We start from the raw sequence: 12557 nt of genomic DNA on the forward strand, positions 1-12557 counted from the left end.
TAGACTACTTAAAACTCAAAAAAATGCAAAATTATCACTAAACCCTAATTAGGGTAATTAATCTTGATTACTAACTGATTAGTAAAAGGTCACTAACCTAGTCCAACTTAGATCTTTAGGTTATTCAATTAACCCTAATTATCATGCTAAAATACTTGCATGAATCACGAGTATCAAGCGACACCATAAAATTACTATTACAAAATATTAACACTTAATTATTACAGAATGATACATTCATTCAATTCATGATACAAATAAAATACAAACAACAGGGTATGCATTCTTTACTAAACTCAGCCATGGTTTTCACAAACTATACATAGGGTTCAGTTCTGATTCTCCAATAGATTTCTTGGCTAATAATCATGCACATTAAGTTCACACATTAGTAGTTCAAGAAAAATCATATGCATATATTCAAAACTCATCAAGATAGTCACATAAATCCTTCATATAATTAACTGTTTAGTTCATTTATGCTCACATTTAATCATGAGTAATTACATAATCAATATAACATAACTTATTCATTAATTCAGATTAAAATTCTAGAATAATCACCATTAAGCATGCATATACCTAATATCATAAACATCACCAATTTAAGAAATACTAAACTATATGAATGCGTATAACCTAATCATAGAGGTATCATAATCAACATCATCATCATCAAGTGAAAACACCTCATATAATTGTTAGTGCAATTTAATGTTTAAACAGTCGAGATAATGTAGTAGTTCTCGAATCATTGAGTATTTAAAACATAATTATATCAACTAATCTCAATTTTCATTAGGACATTCTCAACATAAACATTACTTCATATCCATTCCAATCTCCAATAATAGATTTAACAGGGAAATTCATATTTAATAAGTACATGCAAGGAGGGACCTTACATATTGGAAAGAATGTAACAAAGACACTATGAAAAATATTGGATGGAAGACGTGACAGAGAAAAAATTATCAAAATTTATAATGACATTCATGAATCCAATCATGCATTGAAAATTTTTATTGAATTAAACAGCAACGGAGACCGCATAATTACGAGTGTCCTTCCTTGGTTATTAATGAAACAACAAAATGATACATTAAAAGAAGTCATAAAAAATAACAAAATTTCTCATGGAGTTTGCTGCAAATATAAGCAATCTTGTATTAAAGAAAGGTGAGCTTGAGCCAAAGTTGAAAACACATGATTGGCGTACCTTTGTCAAAGTAAATAATGTTTTGTATTTACAATATATTTATAAAATTGTATGTACAACCTATTGTATTATTTCATAATATATTCAAAAGATCATTTTTTAATGATTGAAGTACGTCCTACTTGTATCCCTCCCACACCAATTTGACAATATTATTAAACAAGTTATATATGATTTTAAAAAATACATGAGGTTAGAAGCGTTATTTTGTAAATATGTTGTACACTTATTATATTTATGACTTGCTTTACTTTTTATGTAATTTATTGTATATTTTTATCTAAAATCTTGTTTATATGTTTATGTGTGTTGAATCTCTTTTAAGTAGTTATCATCTAAAAAAATTGATAAAAAAAGATAAAATATTGGAAGAAAAAAATTTCACAGCTTATCTATGAAATGTAAAAGTATCTACCTTTAACTTTTTTTAATGCTCAAGAACACTACCTCATACATCAAGTTGAGGAGATTGAATTGTATGGACATGTACAAACTAGGTCAATGTGGATAGTTAAAAGACACTTGAAATTTATGAAGGGTTTGGTTCAACAAACAGCACATCTTGAGGGTTCTATGGTAGAGGGATATCTGGTATACCATACCATGGTATACATTAGTTAATATCATCTCAAGTTTGCATCAAAGATCCATGTAGATCGCATTTGGGATCCCAACTCCATTAACAATTTCGATAGGGAGTACTTGATGGGGAAAGGTAGATTGGGGAAAGTCAGAGGTAATTATAAGATGTTATTGTAGTTAATTAATTCTTATCCATCATCAATATAAGTTGTTTCTAACTGGTTTAGTTGTTTTCTTTATAGTTGGTCATGAGTAGGATGTACCGCATTTGTATATTGCAAACAAGCTTGATTGGATGATGATATGGATTCAACAGTCTCAAGAAAATGGCCACTCATTAACATGGGATGTTGCATCATTGGTTAAAAAAGCTCATCGTAATGGAGATCTCAATATTACGCTAATGGGACTTGATCTAGCATATGGCTTAATAGATAGACATGTACGTAGAAGATTACTAATCATGGCCCCTAAGTTTAATATTAACTGACAAATCGATGCAAATAATCTTGACATATTTGAACAATTGCAGATCAAACACCACAAAGCTATGTACTACTATGGTTATAAATTTTGCATAAAAATGTTAGAGGAGATGGAAAAAACTTGTGATACTGGTATAAGTGCAGTCTTTGAGGTCACCAATATTTTGTCTAGATACATGACATGCATCCTCAACAATCTGAAAATCGATACTATGGCATTTGGATGATATACTTGAATGTGACTTTAATTCATTCAAATTAGTTTTATTTATTGTCAAATGGTACAAGCTACAATTGAATCAAAATGGTTCTAATAGGACTATTATTGAACATGATAGTGGATTTGCAATGATTAATACAAGGTCATTTAAGCTAGTTGCAGATGAGCCCTATGTTCTTCCAAGCCAATGTGAACAAGTGTTTTACTTTGGTGTTTCACATAAACTGGGTTTCTCATTTGTTGTTAGACATGATCCAAGAGGAAGGTTGGTAAAGTATAATGTGATGGAAGAAGATACCGAAAGATCAAAAGACAAAGTAAATGATGATCATGAACGACTGTTACACAATGATGATGATGATTCTGGTGATTTTGATGATGATGGTGATGATGATGACGATCATGATTATGTTGATGAAGACAATGATGATCAAGGTGATGATGGTCATGATAATGGTGATGAAGATGATGATGATGGTGATGATGATGATGACATGGATGAAGATGATGATCAATGAAATGTATGTTGACATATGATCAATGTCAAGTATGATGGGGTCATGATTTATTTATAGAAATTTGTTTGATCAACATATGATCAATGTCTATTACTTTCATTTTGTTGTTGACTACTAAGAATTACTAATCTTTTTCACAGTGCAACATGGATACACCACAAGGCATAGGTGGGGATGTACCTCACACACCTTCTTCAGTGAAGGTAAACCTTAATTAGTGTAATTGTACAAATTGTATAGAAAAAATGTCATATTATTATGTTATTTTCTTTATTTCTTTGGAATTATTTTGATAGAATTTTACTGATATTGATGTCATAACTTGATACTTATTGATAGGAAAAAGTGAAAATGACAGTAGATCAAATGCAATTTAAAACTCAGGCGTCATTTGTAAAGACATCGCATGTAGCGCTAATGTCGTCTTCACGGCCCATAAACTTATTAAAAAATATAGTGATGAAATTCTTAACCTTGTCTTCAATCGAAACATAACTGAGGAGACAGAGGCATTGAAAGAAGAATTGATAGTTAGTGTCAATTCTTTGAAGGTAAGAAGTAATTAATCTTAAGAAATAATAAAAATTCAATAAATGTTTATATTTTATAGTATCTTATGGATCGTGATCTAAAATATTATGTGCTCTTCTTATAGGATTTTGTGACACCTGTGAGACCGCGTAGTCAATATGGTGAGGGTTGAAGCACACAACCTTAATGTAAATAACACTTTCTATTTACAACATTATAATACTTAACTTTGATCTTTATCCATTGCAAATGAAAATAATGTTGCAAATGCCTTTGCTAACAATGTGGCTTGCTTCTTTGGACATCCTTGAAAATTATGATTTAATTTATGCGCCAAAGTCCATAAAACAACTCCTATGAGAAGAAAGAATGTGTAGTTGTACACCACATTCTTGCATCAAATTTCTGCAATACTACAGTTATACAAAGATAACCCTAGCATGCATATGCAAATTAACTCTAGTGCACCAAAAAATGCAATAAGAGAATTATATGAGAGCTATAACCTGTAAATTATTATCTTAAAGTATAGTAGCAGATATAAGAATAGTTATACATACCAACCATTGAGGCAATCTATTGGACAAGCTCAACCTAATTGGGGTTTGATTTCCCATTTCCAAAAGGTTCAAATTTGTACGAAAGGGCATAAGGTAACAAGGCCACTACAACAACAAACACATCAATAATGAAGCCCTTCATCATGCAAGTGTTACCTTCCATCGTATGCTCAAGCTCTTGAAATCCAACCTTTATGGGCATAGCAAATGCTTGCCATTATTAGGAAATACCCACCCACGTATTACTTTGTCTTGACCTAGCCATACTATATCAATCATTTTCTGATCCACAGTTTGTTGGATGTGTGACTTGGCAACTCTAATTTCTGGAGGAATAACAAACAAGCCATATTGATTTTTCCAATAACTTACCTTGTGAAATCCTGTCCAACTATATTAATGATTTGAAAAGTAGAACCAAGAAAATTTCTAGTTTTATCAAATTTTATAGGACCAATTAAGCCAGTGAAATTTTTTGTATCAATATATTTTGCAACTGTGATCCTCCTACAAACACTTTTAACTTTGCTAATTATGTTTCACTTCCACTTAAATTGGAGAGCTAAGGATAACCTGTAAAATGAAAATTTCCTCGTTTCCTCAAGAAATTGTCGATTGAATGGGCGATTGTCCAGATTGCATCATAAGCATATAGTCCAAATGCATTCAAGTGGAAATCAATTATCTTTCTAGCCATAAACATCATCATCTTTATATGCAACCACAATATCTTTCTAGCCATAGAAACCAGTCACAGTTGCAACTGTCATCATTATATACATATCATCTATATATGCAACCAAAATAAGAAGTTATCCATTTCTCTCATAGAAACCAATCATTCCATACTAATATAATGAGAGAGTTGGATATGTTGCTCCAAATGAAAGAATTGGTACATGAAGTTCATTGGCTACATGTGAAACAATATGAGCAATAACATAAAATTGTGGCCCTACTAGTGCAACATTGTTTGTTTTCATCAACATTATAACACTTAACTTTAATTTTCAGATGCTTCTAGCTAGTATCCCATTTGATTTTTATCTATTGCAAATGTCTTTAGTAACAATGTATTCTTCAACTCATGATGAAGTGCAGACGCCTCCTTCGATCACCGCTCCGATATTGTCAACTGTATTGTCAACAACAAGGATCTTGCATACATCTTCAACTATACCAAGTACAAATGATAAAACCTTATTTTTCTATATGTTGTTATGTGCTAATCATGTTTTTTTTTTGTTGGGTGGATTTTATACTCCTGGACCTATTTTGTGCATTAATAGATAGACCTTCAATTGATAGAACAACAGAGACCACTACTAGTAAATCTGAACTATTTCCTAGAGCAGCCTATGTGACTAGTACTAGTTCATTTGTAGGGACATTGTTGCAAAACAAGAAAACTATGTTTCTATTAAAATTACCCAAGCTTCCAGGTGTTTTAAAATTGTTATTATTTATAGTGTAATTGTAAATTACTCATACATAACTTGTTTTGAACTGATAATTCCATGATGTTTTTGTAGGAAATCATGTTTTCTATCATACTCTTTTTCAAATGACATTGAAGCTATTTGGACCCACCATACGTAAAAAGTGTGTAGTTTCATATCATTGATACAATATTTTTCTCTTCTTCCATTTCTTGTCCTATTTTAAAGTTCTTGATCTAACAATTTTATTTTTTCAAAAAAGTGGAATGAATAGGGTTTTGAATTAAAAAATCATCTCATTACATCTTTTGAGGACCTCTTTAGAAAAAACATTTTTGATAGTGCCATATTTCTCAAAAGAGCATCCAAACATATAAAGACTGTGAGGGACCAATATAGAAGGGGTCTAAAGGATAACCCAAAGTACAAGCATCCTCCTATGATTCCACCGATGGAGTGGGATGAAATAATAGAAGATCCAAAAGAGAAAAGGCTAAATGGTAAAGGAATTGAACCGAAAAAAGGCAAAAGAAGGTATGCCATGATAGTATTAAGTAGAATGTAATCATGCACTAATTAGTGATCTTTGTAAATATATAATTTAACATGTTTCAAACTTTTCATGGACTACAAGACACATCAAAAGCTACAAAAGCGAGACTACAAAAGGTTGGCAAACACAAACTTGGCTCTAGTGGCTATATGAACCTTCACTCTCGACTTGTAAGTAGCAGCAATGGAATTTCATATTTAAAAAATTATATAATGTGCAAACCATTTTGTTTAATCAAATCATACATGCAAAACTAACAATATTAAGCAAAAAATACAAGGCACAGAATTCAACGTAGAGCCCATGGATGAAGATACACAAAATTGCCTTGAAGGAAGGCTATAAAGTTGTGGTTGCATGCCTATGCCAAGAATTTGAAAGCCATACCCAAGAATCTAGTGCACCAAATGAGACACAGGTAAATTGGTCAAATGAAAAGTAAATCAAATTGAATAGTTGAGAAATTTCTTTTTTGGTGTTAGCTTCCAACATAAATTGACTGCAATAACATTGCACATAACATTTCATTGTAGCCTTCAAATCCTATCACAAAACCTGTGAGTGATGAAGGCCATGATGTGCATCATAGTGGTGGAGGCATTAATTTGCTATTGGAAATTGATTAAGCAATTATGAATATAATTTAACATCTTCAATTGCAATTTTTCATGTAACTTTTTTTTGAATATTTTAGAGCATGTTGAACATCATGATGAACGAGTGAAGCATGTTGAAGTGTTCAGCATGTTGAGGTGGTGACGGATCAAAATGTTATTGTACATGATGTGGCATTGAAAAGTAAGAAAAATGCATGTTATGTTCTACTGGTTAATGAAATACTTGTAACAATATAAAAAAAAAAAAAAAAAAAAGAGTATGTCAATTTAACCTAATTACTTGTAATTGCAACAGAGCCCCATTTAGTACAGCAACCTTGTGCTCCTCAAAACAGGAGGAGGTATCATAATGTGACATTATATGTGCCACAAGAGGAGGAGGAAGAGGAAGATATTAATGCTCCTATCAGCATTTTCCTCAAGGAAGCTAAGAAAAACAAAAAGAAAAAATTATTTTTAAAAATTGTTCTTTAATAAACTTTGTTAAATACTAAAAGAATGTTGTTTTAAGTACTTATCTATGAATGTTGCATATTAATATTGATTTTTATGTCATGTTAATAAATATTTTTATGTGTTAATGAATTCTTGATTAGTATTATGTATTAATGAATTTTATATCATATTAATGAATGTTATGTGATTGTATTGATTGAATGTTATATTTCATAAATGGAGGAATGAATGAATGACTTATGTGATTAGATGTTAATGGGGAATTTAGATTGATGTTAGGGGGCGGGGGTGAGGCCAGATGAGTTTCCACCTTCACGTGTTTGGCCTTGTTAAGTAGAGGATATTAAATTATTCTTGAAACCAAGTGAAGCCCAAACTAACACACCTTCATTAATTAATCAATTTCATTCATTGTAGGTCTAGAATGATGGGATGATACTCTATTGTATGGGTATGAATCTCTAGAGGAAGATTAGGTACTCGATCTTCCAACTTCAATGGCTTTACCACTTGCCTCATTTTGGATCTTGCAATTGCATCTGGATGGGATCCCTACCAATTGTTCCATTTCAGCCTTCTCAAACTCCACATTTAACTTTATATCTGCAGCATCCAAAACTTTTCCTTGACCATAGGTCTACTGCTCTCTTTCCACATGCTTAAGTGGATTAGAATTATATCTATAACTTCCTAGTTTTCCTTCTTTAAGATAGTTTAAGTAGTTTCCAAAAGAAAACTAAAACTCAAAATGAAACCTATTCTAGTGATCTCATATTTACCTCTTGCAAATTTTGAAATGAAACTTTGCTAAATCTGGAAAACCATTGAATTCTACAATATAACGTACCCAGATTTTCATTTTCATGCCCTCCTTATCTCTGATTTTTTAAGAGACCTGCTTGTTGATGTCTAAATTGGCCCTTCCTAAAAATCCCCCTTGCCCCCCGCCCTTTAGATATTTCACTTCACTTTATGATAGATTATTGCTCTTTTAGGATGAGTTCGCTGCAATTTTGGGTGTTGTGAAGGTCTTATATATTTATTCCTCTTTAAAACACTACAAAAACTCAGGTGTTGTGTTACATTTTTATCTTGTAGATATAGTGGAGAATCTGTTTCCAAGCTTCCTTAACATTGTTAAATGATATTTTGTAGGATGAGTATGAAGGTTTCAAGAAAAGGATAAGCAGAACATTGGAAGAAAAACAAGTTCCACCTTATTTTACTTCTCATCACAGTGTTGATGGTTTTGTGTATAGAAGCTCGAATGTTAGAAACCATACAAGTATAGTACAGGTAATAGGGAGAGTATGAAGTTAATATGAGTGTTTTCTATATTTTTGCAGTATAAACTTTAATCAAGATACTAAGAGTTTCTCTAGAGGACGAAAAACTAAGATACTTTAATTCTTTATATGTACAAGTTATTCATGAAAACAAAATGGTTCATGACAAGAATGTTGATGTTCTGCCCCACTTGATATATGTTGCTAGAGAGAAACGCCCCAAGGTCAACCATCATTATACAATTGGTGCCACGAATTTCATGGTTAGTGGATTTTTTGTTATTTATCTTTCTAGAACTTATTTACAAAGTTTCTAGTATAAATTGTGATTGAAAATGTTTTTGAATAATTGTTTGAAAATTTTAATAGTAATGTCAACTATGAACAATAACATGAAATATATAATATTGTACCGTCAACTATGATAGGTTTTGATGATATTGAAAATATATATTTTTTCTTAACATGATTTTTATAGATCTGATGTGGTGTTGGGTTCTTGGTGTTGATGACAAATGCTCCATTCACACTAAATATGGACAGTGATATGCATGTCAGTGATTGCAGAGCTATACAACATGTTATGTGTTTTTTGCTTGAATGTAAATCAGAGAAAGAATGTGGTTTTGTTCAATTCCCTCAAGTGTTCCATGGAAGTCTCAAGGATGATCCCTTTGGAAACTAGTTGAAAGTACTTATAGAAGTAAGAAATTATTTACTATCTTTTCTGAATTGATTATTCAAGAGCTCTATAGCATTTTTGGCCAAGTTATTACATGATTATAGATGCAACAATGGAGATGTTGGGTCATTGCAGACTATTGGGAAGGGATCAAATGCACTCCAAGGCCCTCTTTATGGAGGAACCAATTGCTTTCATAGAAGAAAAGGCATGTATGGGTTGCCACCTAAGATTGATCAACACCACAGGAAAGGAAGTGAAAGGCAAAGACAAGGTAATAGAAAATCTTTGGCATTAAATTGGTTTAGAGATTGAAGTTCAGTATATGGCATGTTGTTTTACCAAATTCAAATATTTCACATGAAATAATGATATATATACTAAATGTCTTTTAATATCTTAACACTCATAATAATATTGTATATTAATAGTAAATGTTTAATTGTTTTTATATTTAGGTATAATCTTGATATCTTTGTTGTTTTTGTTTTTTTTGTTATTGATTGTTTGTTGTGTACTGACAGCATTGTAAAACTGTGGGAGTCCTTTGGAAAACTCCCCAAACCTAATTAAAAAACAATAAATTATATTTCAATCCTCTTTGAAGCAAGTTTTCTAGAAGTCACTTTAATAGTTATACACCACTTTATTTTTAGGTGCACAAAAAATATAGTATCTAGTAGATGTTTGAGGCAATTATGATAAGAACTCCTAGTTTGGCTCTTCACAAAATACAATTTCGAGTTGTCTTCCTAGATTGCATCTCTAATCACCTAGAATACAATTTTGCATTGCCTTCCTTGAAGTTTCCATGGATGTTGTCCCTATGAGTCACACGGACGAAACCACATTTCGTATCATCCCACTTTGATTCCCCTATGATAAGTGTGTCAAGTCTATGTAGTGAAATAGCTACATGCAACTCTATTACCGCATCTTCATCAAACTGAAATGGAGTCCATTGAATTTCATCCATTGAAAAAGGCTTCATTCCATCATCTTCGTCTTGCACTTCAAGTTTGACAAGCAGATGCCACATACAATCTCTCCCCATCGCAGGAGACTTCAATTGCAAAGGGGAAGTATAAAATATGGAAAGCCACATAAAAACACACTTGGACATATAGAACTTCATGATCGTTGCCTTCCTTCCAAGATTGTCTACAACCAAGTCTGTTGATGTTTATTGCAACATTTGTTTAGCTATTTTCACGATAACAGTCATTTATAAGCATTCTCTGAAACCCGTATGTTAATCTACTATATGCATCTCATGTCAACCCTCAAAAGGTTTTGTCATTGTAACCATTGCCTTATACTTTTCTCATATATCTCTATAGCTATAGAGAGAGAGAGAGAGAGAGCTTCATGAATTGATACACACTATAGCAATGACATCATGGTCATAAGAAAACTTGGGTGTTATATCGCCATGACACGTAGCGATCTCTTCTATCACTATGCGAAAAAAGCATAAAATTGACATAGTGATGAGTGATAGGGAAGATATAACGTTATAACACCTAGCGATTATTGGCAAGTGGAAATGAAATATAGTCATCTTGGTGATGAGCAATAAAGATATTATATCATTGTATGTCTCAGCAATAGTGTTTTCGGTGATTGAAAAGGGGAGGATTCTGTTGTGGCAATCAATGATAGAACATACATGATCGTCGTAACTTATGGCGATGATAGTATGATCTCTCAAAAGGTCGCTATACAATATAGCAATGGGTCAAAAGGATCATGTGTTGCGTTTGGAGTAAACATGACAACAATAAGCGATGAAAACACATGTATCACTGTGTTATAACGACAAAGCAATATAGGTCACTATATAATATAGCGATGGGTTAAAAGGATCGCGTATCGCATTTGGAGTAAACATGACATAGCAATAAGTGATGAAGACTCGTGTATCACTATGTGTTATGACAACAAAGCAGTATAGGTCGCTATATAATATACCGATGGTTTAAAACGATCATGCGTCACATTTGGAGTAAACATGACATAACGATAAGCAATGAAGACATGTGTATCACTATGTGTTATGATGACAAAGAAGTATAGGTTGCTATATATTATAGTGATAGGTCAAAAGGATCACGCATCATGTTTAGTGTAAACATGACATAGCGATAAGCGATGAAGAGATGTATATCGCTGTGTTAAGAAAACATTGTGCAGTTTTGGGGATTCTTGGGTGCATGAAAACATTGTGCAGATTCATGCATTGAAGCAGCTACATTGAATGAGTCAAATATCGAATGAATATCTTTCTACACATTCAACATTCGCAATTCGAAGACTGTGGTGCATTTTTGTGCTTATGTAGGATTGTAGGATTGTTTGACACGAAGGGAATCCTTGTTGCAATCTCCCAATGTTGTGCAGTTTCGTGCATCGAAGGAGATACATTGAATGATTCAAATATTGAATGAATATTTTTCTGCTCATTCAACATTCATGGGTCAAAATTTGTGGTGCATTTTCGTGCCTACGTAGGATTGCAGGACTATTTGAAGCAAAGGGGCTCCTTGTTGTGATATGGTGATGTTGTGCAGTTTTGTGCGTCAAAGGAGCTACATCAAATGAGTCAACCCTTGAAAGATTTTATCATCCTAACCATTGTCTTATACTTCTCATATATCGCTATAGCTATATTGAGAAAGCTTCATGAATCGATACACTATAGCGATGACATCGTGGTCATAAGAAAACCTGGGTGTTATATCTCTATGACATGTAGCAATTATCGATAAGGGAGGATTGTGTTGTGGTGATTAGCGATAGAAAATACATGATCGCGCGTCACGTTTAGATTAAACATGACATAGCGATAAGCGATGAAGACATGTGTATCACTATGTGTTATGATGACAAAGTAGTATAGGTCGCTATATATTATAGCGATAGGTCAAAAGGATTGCACGTTGCGGTTGGTGTAAACATGACATAGTGATAAGCAATGAAGAGACGTATATTGCTATGTGTTATGACGACAAAGTAGTATGGCTATAAGAAGGATTGCTATAGATTATAGCAATAAGGCAATTTTGATCATGGATCTCTTTTACAGTAAAATGGATATGGTAATGAGAGTTAGGGTTATCGCTATATTGGTCAAGGGCCCATATTGGTTGAAATTTTGACCAAAGCATCGACCAAACTTGGTCAAAATTTTGACCAATAGTCTCATTAACAAGGGAGGCCATTTTCGACCAAATGCATCATCCAAATTTTGACATTGACAAGAATTGGTCAAAGTTTCGACGACTAAAATAGCGACAAAACAATTTGTTGAAACTTTGACCAACATGAGTCAAAAATTTGACCAATTTTCGTCGATAAATGAGTCAAAACGTACTAGTGTTAGGAAGGTGGATGAGACAATAACTATGGG

This window comes from Cupressus sempervirens, chromosome 4 (assembly GCF_028749045.1).
Source record: "Cupressus sempervirens isolate cs-2001-9-10 chromosome 4, ASM2874904v1, whole genome shotgun sequence".
NCBI lineage: Eukaryota > Viridiplantae > Streptophyta > Pinopsida > Cupressales > Cupressaceae > Cupressus > Cupressus sempervirens.